We start from the raw sequence: 18,837 nt of genomic DNA on the forward strand, positions 1-18,837 counted from the left end.
AAGATTTAACTTCGCGTTGCTCTTTTCTCCGTACACCATTAAGGGTTTTCCTTTTTCTCGTATAATGTGAATTGCATTTTTGTAACAAACGATCTCTGCTTTCACTTCTCTCAACCAGTCCATACCGATTATCACATCAAAACTCCCTAACTCTACTGGTATCAAGTCAATCTTAAATGTTTCGCTAACCAGTTTAATTTCTCGATTCCGACATATATTATCTGCTGAAATTAATTTACCATTTGCTAATTCGATTAAAAATTTACTATCCAAAGGCAGCAATGGGCAACTTAATTTAGCACAAAATTCTCTACTCATATAGCTTCTATCCGCACCCGAATCAAATAAAACATAAGCAGATTTATCGTCAATAAGAAATGTACCCGTAACAAGCTCCGTGTCTTCCTGTGCTTCTGCTGCATTAATATTGAAAACTCTTCCACGGCCCTGCCCATTAGTATTCCCCTGATTCGGGCAATTTCTAATAATGTGGCCCGGTTTTCCACATTTATAACAAACAGCGTTGGTATTACTTGCTCCGACACTATTCATTTCGGCATTACTTGTTCCGGCATTATTTGTTCCTTTAGTTCTGTTAAACTTTGGTCCGTAGACCTCACACTTTATCGCGCTATGACCATTTCTTTTACACCTGTTGCAAAATGTTGTGTAAAACCCCTGATGATTTTCTTCACACCTATGACTTGGCTATTTTTGGTTTTTGTTACCGTTGTTGTTATTGAGGTTGTTGTTGGGATTGTTATTGTTGTTGAAACAGTTGTTGTTGGGATGTTTGTTGTAGTTATTGTTAAGATTGCGGTTATTGTTGCGATTGTTGTTGCAGTTGTTGGGATAGTTGTTGCGATTATGGTTGTAATTGTTGTTGTTGTTGTACTGGTGACTCTTGTCACCGTTTTCCTCCCACTTCCTCTTGAGTTGTTTCGTGTTGGCTTCTTCGGCCGCCTGCTCTTTAATTCTTCCCTCAATCTGATTTATGAGTTTATGAGCCATTCGACTTGCCTTCTGTATAGAAGTGGGCTCGTGTGAACTCACATCTTCTTGAATCCTTACTGGTAACCCTTTTACAAACGCGTCGATCTTCTCTTCTTCATCTTTGAATGCTCCCGGACACAATAGGCACAACTCTGTGAATTGTCGTTCATATGTGGTAACGTCGAACCCTTGTGTTCGTAACTCTCTAAGTTCTGCCTTGAGTTTATTGACTTCATTTCTAGGACGGTACTGCTCGTTCATCAATTGCTTGAATGCCGACCACGGTAGTGCGTAAGCAGCATTTTGTCCTACCTGTTCAAGATAAGTGTTCCACCACGTTAACGCAGTACCTGTGAAGGTATGCGTAGCGTACTTAACTTTGTCCTCTTCAGTACACTTACTTATGGCAAACACCGATTCGACTTTCTCGGTTCACCGTTTCAATCCAATTGGACCTTCGGTTCCATCAAATTCCAAAGGTTTGCAGGCAGTGAATTCTTTGTAGGTGCATCCTACACGATTTATTGCGCCGTTAGCTGCATTGCTAGATTCAGCATTATTGTTGGTATGTAGCGCAGCCTGTACTGCGGCTATGTTTGCAGCAAGAAAGGTACGAAATTCCTCTTCGTTCATATTCATGGTGTGTCGAGTAGTCGGTGCCATTTCCTTCAAAATAAACAACTGAATCGAGTTAATCATACAGGATATTAAGAGTAGTCAATAGTATTTTGTAGCATAATATGAACTCATTTATAAAAGCTTTTTCTTCATATTAGCGTTTTATAATTTTAAATTCGGGTACTACCTACCCGTTAAGTTCATACTTAGTAGCTAATATACAATTCAACTACTACAATTCAATATGAAAAACTGATTATAATAATATATCACATATAAATATTCTTCAAAATTACAACTTCGCTATATTACATATAACATGAAATATAGTACACTTTGATACATGACAGTTTTGAAGATAAATCTAGTTAATACGCAAGTTGTTCAGCAAAGGAAATAAAGACACGTAATTCATAAGTCCAGAAACAAGTCATGCATTCTGGTATTACTAAGACGACTTCCCATCCATGGTCTTGTGGAAAATAACCGTTATGACCATTGGCTAGGCAGCATGTTGTAATGTCGTCAAAAGGACGAGGGTTTCGTAATGTCCAACAGCCCCGTAATAATCTAAAAACCTTGTTTCTCATCCCAAGTACTGAATCCGTCACTTGTGGGAAAGTTTTATTTAAAAGCTGCAATCCGATGTTCTTTTTCTCAGTTTGGTAAGAAGCGAACATCACTAACCCGTAAGCATAACATGCTTCTTTATGTTGCATGTTAGAAGCTCTTTCTAATTCACGAAATTCTATGTTGGGATATGTTGAGTCAAAATAGGTTCTTAACCCGTAGCGTAAAATTGCATTTGGGTTCCCCGCATTTAATGCTTTAAAGAAAACACGGCGTAACTTACGGTCACCCCAATGTGATAAACCCCACCTATCGAAGGAAAGCTATTTATAAACTAAGGCATTTCCGGAAAGTCTTTCAAATGTTTGACAAGTTAATTTCGCCATAATTAAATGTGCTGATGAATTCTGACCGACTCTAGACAAGATTTCCTCAATCATATCCTCTGGTAGGTCTTTTAAAATATTCAGTCGTCTACCCTTAACGTCCATTTTTTTTATACTGTAAAATAGACAAGGATTTGATTCGTAAAAGATAATTAACAAACAATACAAGCAATTTTTACATAGAACATAAAAGTACAAGCACAGTACAATACATATAATACACAACATGATTACAACCCTCTAATCTGAATCACTAGTTTCTTCTTCTTCGGACTTGGTTCGTTTTCCTATTTTTCTAGGAATATATGATGTTCCTCTAATATGAGCCGTCGTTTTCCATAATGGTTTAGAAAAACCTGGTGGTTTAGAGGTTCCCAGGTCATTGTTACATTTTAGGAAATACGGATGTTGTCGGCGGAAACACCATTGACCATTATTAACTTTTTTCCGTTGGTTGAAGATATTCTTTTATTTAATCGATTTACTATAGGTATCAATATTTCTTCCTCCGGAACCTCTTCTTCTTCTGGTTCCTCCTCTTCCGATTCCTCCTCTTCTGGTTCCTCTTCTTCCGGGTCCTCCTCTTCCAGTTCCTCTTCTTCCGGTTCCTCTTCGGGAATTTGTGAATCTTCCCAAAATATATTTGATTCTTCATTATTATTAGGTGAATCAATGGGATTTGTACTAGAGGTAGACATCTATCACACAATATCAAACACGTTAAGAGATTAATATATCACATATTATTTACATGTTAATAATATATAGTTTCCAACAACAAAAATGTTAAGCAATCGTTTTTGAAGAAAAATACGGTCGAAGTCCAGACTCACTAATGCATCCTAACAAACTCGGTAAGACACACTAATGCAATTTTCTGGTTCTCTAAGACCAACGCTCAGATACCAACTGAAATGTCCCTTTCATATTGATTATAAACGTTCCATATTAATTGATTTTGTCTCGAGGTTTTGACCTCTATATGAGACGTTTTTCAAAGACTGCATTCATTTTTAAAACAACCATAACCTTTATTTTATCTATAAATTTTTAAAAAGCATTACGTAGATTATCAAATAATGATAATCTAAAATATACCGTTTACACACGACCATTACTTAATAGTTTACAATAAGAATATATTACATCAAACATAAGTCTCTTGAATGCAGTTTTTACATAATATCATACAAGCATGGACTCCAAATCTTGTCCTTATTTTAGTATACAACAGCGGAAGCTCTTAATAATCACCTGAGAATAAACATGCTTAAAACGTCAACAAAAATGTTGGTGAGTTATAGGTTTAACCTATATATTATCAAATCATAATAATAGACCACAAGATTTCATATTTCAATATACATCCCATACATAGAGATAAAATTCATTCATATGGTGAACACCTGGTAACCGACATTAATAAGATGCATATAAGAATATCCCATATCATTCCGGGAAATCCTTCGGATATGATAAAAATGAATTCGAAGTACTAAAGCATCCGGTACTTTGGATGGGGTTCGTTAGGCCCAATAGATCTATCTTTAGGATTCACGTCAATTAGTAGATCGGTTTACTAATTCTTAAGTTACCAAGCAAAAGGGGCATATTCGGCTTCGATCATTCACCCATATAATGTAGTTTCAATTACTTGTGTCTATTTCGTAAAACATTTATAAAATTGCATGTATTCTCATTCTAAAATATTAGATTTTAAAAGTGGGACTATAACTCACTTTCACAGATTTTTACTTCGTCGGGAAGTAAGACTTGGCCACTGGTCGATTCACGAACCTATAACGAATATGTACATATATATCAAAGTATGTTCAAAATATATTTACAACACTTTTAATACATTTTGATATTTTAAGTTTTTTAAGTCAGCTGTCCTCGTTAGTAACCTACAACTAGTTGTCCAAAGTTAGATGCACAGAAAAAAATTGATATATATTATCTTGAATCAATCCACGACCCAGTGTATACACGTCTCAGGCTAGATCACAACTCAAAGTATATATATTTTTGGAATCAACCTCAACTCTGTATAGCTAACTCCCACATTACTGCATATAGAGTGTCTATGGTTGTTCCAAATAATATATACACACGGGTCAATATGATATGTCAAAACATTTGCATATGTGTCTATGGTATCCCAAGATTACATAATATATTAGAATACATGTATAATACAATATAAGTTAGCTAGGATATGATTAATATAGATTTGTTACCAATTTTCACGTAGCTACAACAAGAAAAAATATCCAATCTTGTTTTACCCATAACTTATTCGTTTTAAATCCGTTTTGAGTGAATCAAATTGCTATGGTTTCATATTGAACTCTATTTTATGAATATAGACAGAAAACGTATAGGTTTATAGTCGAAAATATAAGTTACAATTCGTTTTTGTAAAGGTAGTTATTTCAGTCGAAAGAACTACGTCTAGATGACCATTTTGAAAAACATGCTTCCACTTTGAGTTTAACCATAATTTTTGGATATAGTTTCATGTTCATAAGAAAAATCATTTTCCCAGAATAACAACTTTTAAATCAAAGTTTATCATAGTTTTTAATTAACTAACCCAAAACAGCCCGCGGTGTTACTACGACGGCGTATATCCGGTTTTACGGTGTTTTTCGTGTTTTCAGGTTTTAAATCATTAAGTTAGCATATCATATAGATATAGAACATGTGTTAAGTTGATTTTAAAAGTCAAGTTAGAAGGATTAACTTTTGTTTACGAACAAGTTTAGAATTAACTAAACTATGTTCTAGTGATTACATGTTCAAATCTTCGAATAAGATAGTTTTATATGTATGAATCGAATGATGTTATGAACATCATTACTACCTCAAGTTTAGTAGGTAAACCTAATGGAAGTGACAAGAAATGATCTAGCTTCAAAGGATCTTGGATGGCTTGAAAGTTCTTGAAGTAGAATCATGACACGAAAACAAGTTCAAGTAAGATTTTCACTCGAAATAAGATTGTTATAGTTATAGAAATTGAATCAAAGTTTGAATATGAGTATTACCTTGTATTAGAAAGATATCTTACTGTAAATAAGAAAGATTTCTTGAGGTTGGATGATCACTCTACAAGATTGGAAGTAAGCTAGCAAACTTGGAAGTATTCTTGATTTTATGAAACTAGAACTTGTAGAATTTATGAAGAACACTTAGAACTTGAAGATAGAACTTAAGAGAGATCAATTAGATGAAGAAAATTGAAGAATGAAAGTGTTTGTAGGTGTTTTTGGTCGTTGGTATATGGATCAGATATAAAGGATGTGTAATTTTGTTTATATGTAAATAAGTCATGAATGATTACTCATATTTTTGTAATTTTATGAGATATTTCATGCTAGTTTCCAAATGATGGTTCCCACATGTGTTAGGTGACTCACATGGGCTGCTAAGAGCTGATAATTGGAGTGTATGTACCAATAGTACATACATCTAAAAGCTGTGTATTGTACGAGTACTAATACGGGTGTATACGAGTAGAATTGTTGATGAAACTGAACGAGGATGTAATTTTAAGCATTTTTGTTAAGTAGAAGTATTTTGATAAGTGTATTGAAGTCTTTAAAAAGTGTATGAATACATATTAAAACACTACATGTATATACATTTTAACTGAGTCATTAAGTCATCGTTAGTCGTTACATGTAAATGTTGATTTGAAACCTTTAAGTTAACGATCTTGTTAAATGTTGTTAACCCATTATTTATTAAATCAAATGAGATATTAAATTATTACATTATCATGATATCATGATGTATTAATATATCTTAATATGATATATATACATTAAATGTCGTTACAACGATAATCGTTACATATATGTCTCGTTTCAAAATCATTAAGTTAGTAGTCTTTTTTTTTTACATATGTAGTTCATTGTTAATATACTTAATGATATGTTTACTTATCATAATATTATGTTAACTATATATATATATCCATATATATGTCATCATATAGTTTTTACAAGTTTTAACGTTCGTGAATCACCGGTCAACTTGGATGGTCAAATGTCTATATGAAACCTAGTTCAATTAATCAAGTCTTAACAAGTTTGATTGCTTAACATGTTGGAAACACTTAATCATGTAAATAACAATTTCATTTAATATATATAAACATGGAAAAGTTCGGGTCACTACAAATTAGTAGATCGGTTTACTAATTCTTAGGTTACCAAGCAAAAGGGGCATATTCGGCTTCGATAATTCAACCATATAATGTAGTTTCGATTACTTATGACTATTGAAATGTCTCGTTCATATCGATTATAAACGTTCTATATTAATTGATTTCATTGCGAGGTTTTAACCTCTATATGAGACGTTTTTCAAAGACTGCATTCGTTTTTAAAACAAATCATAACCTTTATTTTATCGACAAGGTTAAAAAGACAGCACCTAGATTATCCAGAAATGATAATCTAAAAATATCACACTTACACACTACCAATACATATTTGTTTACAATATTAATATGTTACAACAAAATAAATCTCGAATGCAGTTTTAAACAATATTATACAAGCATGCTGACACCAAATCTTGTCCATATATTAGCATGCAACAGCGGAAGCTCTTAATAATCACCTGAGAATAAACATGCTTTAAACGTCAAAAAAATGTTGGTGAGTTATAGGTTTAACCTATATATTTATCAAATTGTAATAATAGACCACAAGATTTCATATTTCAATATACATGCCATACATAGAGATAAAAATCATTCATATGGTGAACACCTGGTAACCGACATTAACAAGATGCATATAAGAATATCCCCTATCATTCCGGGAAATCTATCAGACATGATAAAACAACATCGAAGTACTAAAGCATCCGCAACCATGGATGGGGTTCGTTAGGCCCAATAGATCTATCTTTAGGATTCGCGTCAATTAGTAGATCAGTTTACTAATTCTTAGGTTACCAAGTAAAAAGGGGCATATTCGGCTTCGATCATTCACTCATATAATGTTGTTTCATTTACTTGTGTCTATTTCGTAAAACATTTATAAAACTACATGTATTCTCATCCCAAAATATTAGATTTTAAAAGTGGGACTATAACTCACTTTCACTGATTTTTACTTCGTCGGGAAGTAAGACTTGGTCACTGGTCGATTCACGAACCTATAACAAATATGTACATATATATCAAAGTATGTTCAAAATATATTTACAACATTTTTAATACATTTTACTATTTTAAGTTTATTAAGTCAGCTGTCCTTGTTAGTAACCTACAACTAGTTGTTCACAGTTAGATGTACAGAAATAAATCGATATATATTATCTTGAATCAATCCACGACCCAGTGTATACACGTCTCAGGCTAGATCACAACTCAAAGTATATATATATTTAGAATCAACCTCAACCCTGTATAGCTAACTCCAACATTACTGCATATAGAGTGTCTATGGTTGTTCCAAATAATATATATACATGGGTCGATATAATATGTCAAAACATTTACATACGTGTCTATGGTATCCCAAGATTACATAATATATTAGAATACATGTATAATACAATATGAGTTAGCTAGGATATGATTAATATAGATTTGTTATCAATTTTCACGTAGTTACAACAAGCAAAAATATCCAATCTTGTTTTACCCATAACTTCTTCGTTTTAAATCCGTTTTGAGTGATTCAAGTTGCTATGGTTTCATATTGAACTTAAGTTTATGAATCTAAATAGAAAATGTATAAGTTTATATTTAGAAATACAGGTTACAAGTCGTTTTTGTAAAGGTAGTCATTTCAGTCGAAAGAACGACGTCTAGAGGACCATTTTTGAAAACATACTTTCACTTTGAGTTTAACCATGATTTTTGGATATAGTTTCATGTTCATAAGAAAAATTATTTTCCCAGAAGAATAACTTTTAAATCAAAGTTTATCATAGTTTTTAATTAATTAACCCAAAACAGCCCGCGGTGTTACTACGACGGCGTATATCCGGTTTTACGGTATTTTTCGTGTTTTCAGGTTTTAAATCATTAAGTTAGCATATCATATAGATATAGAACATGTGTTTAGTTGATTTTAAAAGTCAAGTTAGAAGGATTAACTTTTTTTGCGAACAAGTTTAGAATTAACTAAACTATGTTCTCGTGATTACAAGTTTAAACCTTCGAATAAGGTAGTTTTATATATATGAATCGAATGATGTTATGAACATCATTACTACCTCAATTTTAGGAGGTAAACCTAATGGAAATGATGAAAAAATAACTTGAGCTTCAAAGGATCTTTGATGGCTTGGAAGTTCTTGAAATAGAATCATGACACAAAAACAAGTTCAAGTAAGATTATTACTCGAATTAAAATAGTTATAGTTATAGAAATTGAATCAAAGCTTGAATATGAATATTACCTTGATTTAGAAAGATAACCTACTATAAATAACAAAGGTTTCTTTATCTTAGATGATTGCTTGGAATGGATTAGGAAACTTGGAAGTAAACTTGTAATCTTGGAAGTGTTCTTGATGTGTTCTTGAGTAATTATTTTTATGATGATTATAGGTAATAACCAAAGCTTGTATTTGATGATTTTTGATAGAAAAATAGTAACTTAGACGTTCATGGAGGAGTGTGTGTGTTTTGAGAGAGAATTGGGAAGAAAATTGGAAGTGAAATGGAGTAGGTGGCGAGTGGTGAAGGTGAGTGGGGTTAAAAGGAGTTCTTGTTTTTGTTTCAGATCTTATAAATTTTGAAGATTATCTTTAAATCTCTTGAATTCCAGAAATCCACCGTGACTACGTCAAAAGTTAAATCTCTATCTCAATCTTTTGTGACATCTTCACTCGAACGCTCCACATAATCGAATCATTTTATCTATATTTATCAAAAATGATAAAACCCTATTTATCAACTCATATTCTTCATAAAAACATTTTTATTGTTAGTCATAACCACCTCGATCAAATTTCGGGACGAAATTTCTTTAACGGGTAGGTACTGTGATGACCCGGAAATTTCCGACCAAATTTAAACTTAATCTTTATATGATTTCGACATGATAAGCAAAGTCTGTAATATTGAGTCTCAAAATTTTTGAACTATTTTCTTGTATGCAATTAACCTTGACCAGTTTTAACGATTCACGAATAATTAATTGTAAATAGATACGTGTGTATATGTATATTTATATATATGTATAATTTCTATTCACAGTTATTATTATATTAAAATGTATAAATAGTAAATATTTAATATATGATAATATATATATACATAATTAAAAATTGTAATATTAATATATGAAATTACAAGTTAATATATAGTTACTATATTAAATTAATATTGTTTTTAGTACTTCCATAATTATCATTAAAATAAATATCAACGTTAATTTCAATATTACGAATATTACTAAATTAACGTAATATAGGTATAAAAATTGATATATCAAATTGTTATGTCATTATTACTAATATAATTGTTGTTAATATATATATATATATATTAATTATCATTTATTATTAATAGTATTATTATAAATATAGTTTTAGTTATTAATATCATTATTATTATTAGTAATACTTGATATTATTATTATTAATATAATTAATACTTCTATTATTATTATCATTAGTAATTTTATTATATATATTTCTAATTAATGATACTGAAAAAGAATAATCAGATAAAACAGAGAATTCGTACAAAACAGTTAGGAATCACTATATAATCTTTTCAATTTGTCTGATTAATTGTACTAATCGATTCCATATTCAATACAAATAAATTCAGTTGAACGTAGTTATCTTTTTCATTTCTTCTCATTGAAAATTTTGGCCTTCCTATCTGATTCTTGTTACATGTCGATATCATCATCACTACAATATAAGTTGGATTGATTATTGAAGCAGCATCAAACTTTTATTCTTTGAATTCGTGTGTGACTGTTGAGGAATAGATTAATATCATGGAAGATTACAAAATCAGTTGCGGGTCATTTTCTTTCTTTAGTTTCTTTTTCTTCTTCTTCTGATTCTAATTGATTCCATATGTCGACTCCAATTCACTACCAACCAACATCTAGCCAACTCAATTGCAGAGCAACTTCACCTTTATATTTCTTTATTGTCCTTTGCTACACGAAATGGAATCCAATCACAGATACAAAACAAAATCTGTTAGAGATAAATATCAAATAAGCGTACGAATCTTTTTCATTTCATTGTCTCTGCACTAGTACAATTTCCCTGTTAACATTATATGTAATAATGGTAAATGATGTACGATATTTTAAAAATCTATATATAAACTTATATGTATGCACATATATACACATACCTTACATGCTCGACTAAACTCGAACACCTTCAAACGAGAGACACTTTGAACCACCATCATAGCTCCATGACACCACCCTATCACATCTCTCGGTCACCATAACCACGACCACCACTCTTATCATATAAACAACCACCATGACTAACCATTGTTGCTGTTATATTTTTCTTTTCTATTTGATCCACCAAAACCCGTCACCTTTGAATCACCACCACTTGCAAACCATAAAACCAACCAATCTCTCCTATTTCTGTTTTACTGTTTATGTTCGAAACCCAAAGCCAAAAGGGTGCCTCTCGGACCCGTTACCTTTTCACTTGTGTTGCTACTCATATTTTGTTTTGCAGACCCAAGATCACCATGACAAACATCTGTCATTGCAAACTGATTCTGTTTCAAATCATCACTGCAGCCACTTCTATACTTCTGTCTTAAATCGAAAACAACCAGCGTACAACCGTCTTCGATACAGCAGGCAACTACTGTTACATTTTTTTATTGAACGAAATCACTCAACTTTCACCATAACTAATACGCTGCTTTGCAAACTTTAAATATCTTATTTCTATTTCTGTTGAGAGTCGAAAATATGCACTACCACAACTTCACATCAAGTATATATATACATAAATATATATATATACATATATATATATATATATATATATATATATATATATATATATATATATATATATATATATATATATATATATATATATATATATATATATATATATATATATATATATATATATATATATATATATATATGTGTGTGTGTGTGTGTGTGTATATATAATTTTTTTTGGATCAATCAACACAACAATCCAAAACCAAACCTTTTTGATTTCGTTGATAGCATACTAAATTGCGTATCCTTTTCTTTTCTTTTTCTCTATTATTACCGACATCTACAATCCATAACCCCACTTCAACTAGACCACTAGTGCAACTTGTGTTTCTATCTATAATTAGTGACTTAAAGTTATACCACATTTGTTTTCCCGTCAATATGTACCCTACAATCAATCCCTTTTGTTGACTAGAGAAACCGAATCTTTGGCTATTTTGATCATCTCTGTTTCTTATTCATTCCAACGCAAAGAACAATGATAAGTGGTAGTTGAGGCCCACGAAAGAAAAAGGAAAAGTGATGGGAGGCTGTAAAAGTCAATTTCTTGGATTCTAAACCTCACACACATAATTTTTTTTATTTTTTTGAACTTGATTTTAGATGTGTTACAGTTTCAGTTACAGGATCGTATTCGGTTTTCTAGTTGGACCGATGAGGTATTTGTTGGGCTTGTGACACAAATTGATTGGGCCTGCCTTTAGTTTGGGCTTTATAATTTTTTTTCAACCTTGTATCGTTGGGTTCAGTGTACTAGTTAGGGCCAAAGACCCGATTTGAAATGTGTAGTGATCCAAACTTTTCCATGTTTATATATATTAATTGAGATTGATATTTACATGATTAAATGTTTCCAACATGTTAAGCAATCAAACTTGTTAAGACTTGATTAATTGAAATATGTTTCATATAGACAATTGACCACCCAAGTTGACCGGCGATTCACGAACGTTAAAACTTGTAAAAACGACATGACGATATATATATGGATATACATATGGTTAACATGAGATTATGATAAGTAAGTATCTCCATAAGTATATTAACAATGAGTTATATACATATAAACAAGACTACTAACTTAAGGATTTCGAAACGAGACATATATGTAACGATTATCGTTGTAACGACATTTAAATGTATATATATCATATTAAGATATATTAATATATCATAATATCATGATAATATAATAATGTAACATCTCATTAGATATAATAAACAATGGGTTAACAACATTAATTGAGATCGTTAACTTAAAGGTTTCAAAACAACACTTACATGTAACGACTAACGATGACTTAACGACTCAGTTAAAATGTATATACATGTAGTGTATTTAGATGTATTAAAATACTTTTTGAAGACTTCAAGACATATATCAAAACACTCATACTTAACGAAAATGGTTACAGTTACTTTCCCATTCTTTTCTTTCATCAAGAATTCTAGTAGTATTCTTACCCGTATTATACACAGCTTCAAAACGTACTTACTATGGGTATATACCAATAGGAACTAGCATGGGATTCCACTCTTGATTATGTCATGTATGACTAATCAATTTTAACTTCTACCATGAGCTAGTCAACTAACTAGAACTCCTTTTAACCCCACTCACCACTCACCAATTACCACTCATCATTCACTCCATTTCACTTCCAATTCTCTTTCTAATTCTCTCTCAACACACACACACACACACTATTATGAACGTATTTTTCCAGTAGTTAATCATCATCTTCATCAAAAATCACTTCAAGAATCAAGCTATAATCATCATAGGAAGAACACTTCAAGAACACTTCAAAAATCTCTTCAAGTTTACTAATTTACTTCCAAGCTTTCTAATCCATTCCAAGTAATCATCTAAGATCAAGAAACCTTTGTTATATACAGTAGGTTATCTTTCTTATTCAAGGTAATATTCATATTCAAACTTTGATTCAATTTCTATAACTATAAACTATCTTAATTCGAGTAAAAATCTTACTTGAACTTGTTTTTGTGTCATGATCCTACTTTAAGAACTTTCAAGACATCCAAGATCATTTGAAGCTAGATCATTTCTTGTTACTTCCAGTAGGTTTACCTACTAAACTTGAGGTAGTAATGATGTTCATAACATCATTCGATTCATATATATAAAACTATCTTATTCTAAGGTTTAAACTCGTAATCACTAGAACATAGTTTAGTTAATTCTAAACTTGTTCGCAAACAAAAGTTAATACTTCTAACTTGACTTATAAAATTAACTAAACACATGTTCTATATCTATATGATATGCTAACTTAATGATTTAAAACCTGGAAACACGAAAAACACCGTAAAATCGGATTTACGCCGTCGTAGTAACACCGCGGGCTGTTTTGGGTTAGTTAATTAAAAACTATGATAAACTTTGATTTAAAAGTTGTTATTTTGAGAAAATGATTTTTATTATGAACATGAAACTATATCCAAAAATTATGGTTAAACTCAAAGTGGAAGTATGTTTTCTAAAATGGTCATCTAGACGTCGTTCTTTCGACTTAAATGACTACCTTTACAAAAATGACTTGTAACTTATTTTTCCGACTATAAACCTATACTTTTTCTGTTTAGATTCATAAAATAGAGTTCAATATGAAACCATAGCAATTTGATTCACTCAAAACAGATTTAAAATGAAGAAGTTATAGGTAAAATAAGATTGGATAATTTTTCTCATTTTAGCTACGTGAAAATTGGTAACAAATCTATTCCAACCATAACTTAATCAACTTGTATTGTATATTATGTAATCTTGAGATACCATAGACACGTATACAATGTTTCGACCTATCATGTCGACACATCTATATATATTTCGGAACAACCATAGACACTCTATATGTGAATGTTGGAGTTAGCTATACAGGGTTGAGGTTGATTCCAAAATATATATAGTTTGAGTTGTGATCAATACTGAGATACGTATACACTGGGTCGTGGATTGATTCAAGATAATATTTATCAATTTATTTCTGTACATCTAACTGTGGATAAATAGTTGTAGGTTACTAATGAGGACAGCTGACTTAATAAACTTAAAACATCAAAATATATTAAAAGTGTTGTAAATATATTTTGAACATACTTTAATATATATGTATATATTGTTATAGGTTCGTGAATCAACAGTGGCCAAGTCTTACTTCTCGACGAAGTAAAAAAAATCTGTGAAAGTGAGTTATAGTCCCACTTTTAAAATCTAATATTTTTAGGATGAGAATACATGCAGGTTTTATAAATGATTTACAAAATAGACACAAGTACGTGAAACTACATTCTATGGTTGAATTATCGAAATCGAATATGCCCCTTTTTATTAAGTCTGGTAATCTAAGAATTAGGGAACAGACACCCTAATTGACGCGAATCCTAAAGATAGATCTATTGGGCCTAACAAACTCCATCCAAAGTACCGGATGCTTTAGTACTTCGAAATTTATATCATATCCGAAGGGTGTCCCGGAATGATGGGGATATTCTTATATATGCATCTTGTTAATGTCGGTTACCAGGTGTTCACCATATGAATGATTTTTATCTCTATGTATGGGATGTGTATTGAAATATGAAATCTTGTGGTCTATTGTTACGATTTGATATATATAGGTTAAACCTATAACTCACCAACATTTTTGTTGACGTTTAAAGCATGTTTATTCTCAGGTGAATATTAAGAGCTTCCGCTGTTGCATACTAAAATAAGGACAAGATTTGGAGTCCATGTTTGTATGATATTGTGTAAAAACTGCATTCAAGAAACTGATTTCGATGTAACATATTTGTATTGTAAACCATTATGTAATGGTCGTGTGTAAACAGGATATTTTAGATTATCATTATTTGATAATCTACGTAAAGCTTTTTAAACCTTTATTTATGAAATAAAGGTTATGGTTTGTTTTAAAAATGAATGCAGTCTTTGAAAAACGTCTCATATAGAGGTCAAAACCTCGCAACGAAATCAATTAATATGGAACGTTTTTAATCAATAAGAACGGGACATTTCAGTTGGTATCCGAGCGTTGGTCTTAGAGAACCAGAATTTTGCATTAGTGTGTCTTATCGAGTTTGTTAGGATGCATTAGTGAGTTTGGACTTCGACCGTGTTTACTTGAAAAATGATTGCTTAACAAATTTTGTTGGAAACTATATATTTTTAACATGTGAATATTATGTGATATATTAATCTCTTAACGCGTTTGATATTATGTGATAGATGTCTACCTCTAGAACAAGTCCCATTGACTCACCTAATAATAATGAAGAGTCAAATGTAAATTGGAATGATTCTTGGACTGATTCACAAGTTCCCGAAGAGGAACTGGAAGAAGAGTCGAAACTAGAAGAAGAATCAGAACCGGAAGAAGAATCGGAACCGGATGAAGAAATAGAACCGGTGGGGGAAATAATAAAACGGTTAAGTAAAAGAAAATCCTCAACCAACCGACCAAGGTTAATTATGGTCAATGGTGTTTCCGCTAAGGAAGCAAAATATTGGGAGGATTACCAATTCTCCGATGAATCAGATTCAGACGAGAATTCCGATGATGTTATAGAAATTACCCCAACTGAATTTAAAAAGGCAAAAAAAAATAATAAGGGAAAGGGCATAAAAATAGAGAAATCTAATTCCAACCCCGATGAACTTTATATGTATCGTCAACCCCCGAAGTCCTTAAGTTGTAACAATGACCCGGGAACCTCTAAACCACCAGGTTTTTCTAAACCAATGTGGAAAACGACGGCTCGTATTAGGGGAACATCATATATCCCTAGAAACTTGGCAAAACGAACCAAAATCGAAGAAGAAGAAACAAGCGAGTCGGAATAAGATAGTTGTATTTGTGTGGTGTAATATATGTAATATAGTGTGCTTATGCTTTATGATATATGTAAAAATTGCTTGTATTAATAAGTATCTTTTATGAATCTAACTCTTGTCTATTTTACAGTATAAAAACACAAAATGGATAGACAACCCAATATTTTAAGAGACCTACCCGGAGACATGATTGATGAAATCTTGTCTAGAGTCGGTCAGAATTCTTCGGCACAACTATTTAAGGCGAGATCAGTTTGTAAGACATTCGAAGAACGTTCCAAGAATGCCTTGGTTTATAAAAGGCTTTCGTTTGAAAGATGGGGGATATCACATTGGGAAATCCATAAGTTACGATGTGTTTACTTTGACGCATATATTGCGGGGAACCCAAATGCTATTTTACGCAATGGGTTAAGAAATTATTTTGACTCAATATATCCGAATATTGGACTTCGTGATTTAGAAAAAGCGGCTAACATGCAACATAAAGAAGCATGTTATGCTTACGGATTAGTAATGTTCGCTTCTCACCAAAGTGAGAACAAGAACATCGGCCTACAACTATTAAACAAAACGTTCCCACAAGTGACGGAGTCGGTAATTGGGGTAAGAAATGAGGTTTTTAGATTGTTACGGGACTGTTGGACATTACGTAACCCTCGTCCCTTTGACGATGTTACAACACGCTGTCTTATCAACGGCCATAACGGTTATGTTCCACAAGACCAAGGATGGGAAGTAATCCTAGTAAAACCAGAATGCATGACTTGTTTCTGGACGTATGAATTACGTGTCTTTATTGCCTTTGCTGAACGACTTGTGTACTAGCTAGAATTATCTTCACAACCATCTTGTATCAAATTTATTGTGTGCTATATTTCATGCTATATGTAAAATAAGCAGTATTGTAAGTTTGTAAAATATTGTGTAAAAGTTTGAACGCGAAATATTATTATAATCAGTTTTTCATATAGAATTGTAGTAGTTGAATTGTATATTAGCTACTAAGTATGAACTTAACGGGTAGGTACTACCCGAATTTAAACTTATAAAACGCTAATATGAAGAAAAAGCTTTTTTAAATGAGTTCATATTATGCTACGAAATACTATTAACTACTCTTAATATTCTGTATGATTAACTTGTTCCATTTGACTATTTTGAAGGAAATGGCACCGACTACTCGACACACCGTGAATATGAATGAAGAGGAATTCCGTACTTTTCTAGCTTCAAACATAGCCGCAGTACAGGCTGCGCTACATACCAACAATAACCTTGGATCTAGCAGTACAGGAAATCGTGTAGGATGCACCTACAAAGAATTCACTGCATGCAAACCTTTGGAATTTGATGGAACCGAAGGACCGATCGGATTGAAACGGTGGACCGAGAAGGTCGAATCGGTGTTTGCCATAAGTAAGTGTACTGAATAGGACAAAGTAAAGTACGCTACGCATACCTTCACAGGTTCTGCGTTAACATGGTGGAATACCTATCTAGAGCAAGTGGGACAAGACGATGCGTACGCACTACCGTGGTCAGCATTCAAGCACTTGATGAACGAGAAGTACCGTCCCAGAACCGAGGTCAATAAGCTCAAGACAGAACTTAGAGGGTTACGAACCCAAGGATTTGATATTACCACGTACGAAAGACGATTCACAGAATTATGCCTATTGTGTCCGGGAGCATTCGAAGATGAGGAAGAGAAGATCGACGCGTTTGTGAAAGGATTACCGGAAAGAATCCAAGAAGATATAAGTTCACACGAGCCCGCCTCCATACAACAGGCATGTAGAATGGCTCACAAACTAGTGAACCAGATTGAAGAAAGAATTAAAGAACAGACTGCTGAAGAGGCCAATGTGAAGCAAGTTAAAAGAAAGTGGGAGGAAAACGGTGATAAGAATCACCAATACAACAACAACAGCAATTACAACAATAATCGCAAAAATTATCCCAACAATCGCAACATCAATCGCAACTACAACAAACGGCCCAACAACAACAACAACAACAACAACAACAACAACAACAACAACAACAACAACAACAACAACAACAACAACAACAACAACAACAACAACAACAACAACAACGGCAACTACAACAATCATCCCAACAACAATAATAACCGCAACAACAACAACAATCAGAAGCAGCTATGCCAAAGGTGTGAAAAGTATCACTCGGGGTTCTGCACCAAATTTTGCAACAAGTGTAAAAGAAATGGTCATAGCGCGGCGAAGTGTGAGGTCTACGGACCAGGGGTTAATAGAACGAAAGGAACAAATGGTGTCGGAACGAGTAATGGTGGAGCAAGTAGTGTCGGAGCAAGTTATGCCAATGTAGTTTGTTATAAATGTGGAAAATCGGGCCACATTATTAGAAATTGCCTGAACCAGGAGAACACGAATGG

Source organism: Rutidosis leptorrhynchoides, chromosome 9, assembly GCF_046630445.1.
Source record: "Rutidosis leptorrhynchoides isolate AG116_Rl617_1_P2 chromosome 9, CSIRO_AGI_Rlap_v1, whole genome shotgun sequence".
Classification (NCBI taxonomy): Eukaryota; Viridiplantae; Streptophyta; class Magnoliopsida; order Asterales; family Asteraceae; genus Rutidosis; species Rutidosis leptorrhynchoides.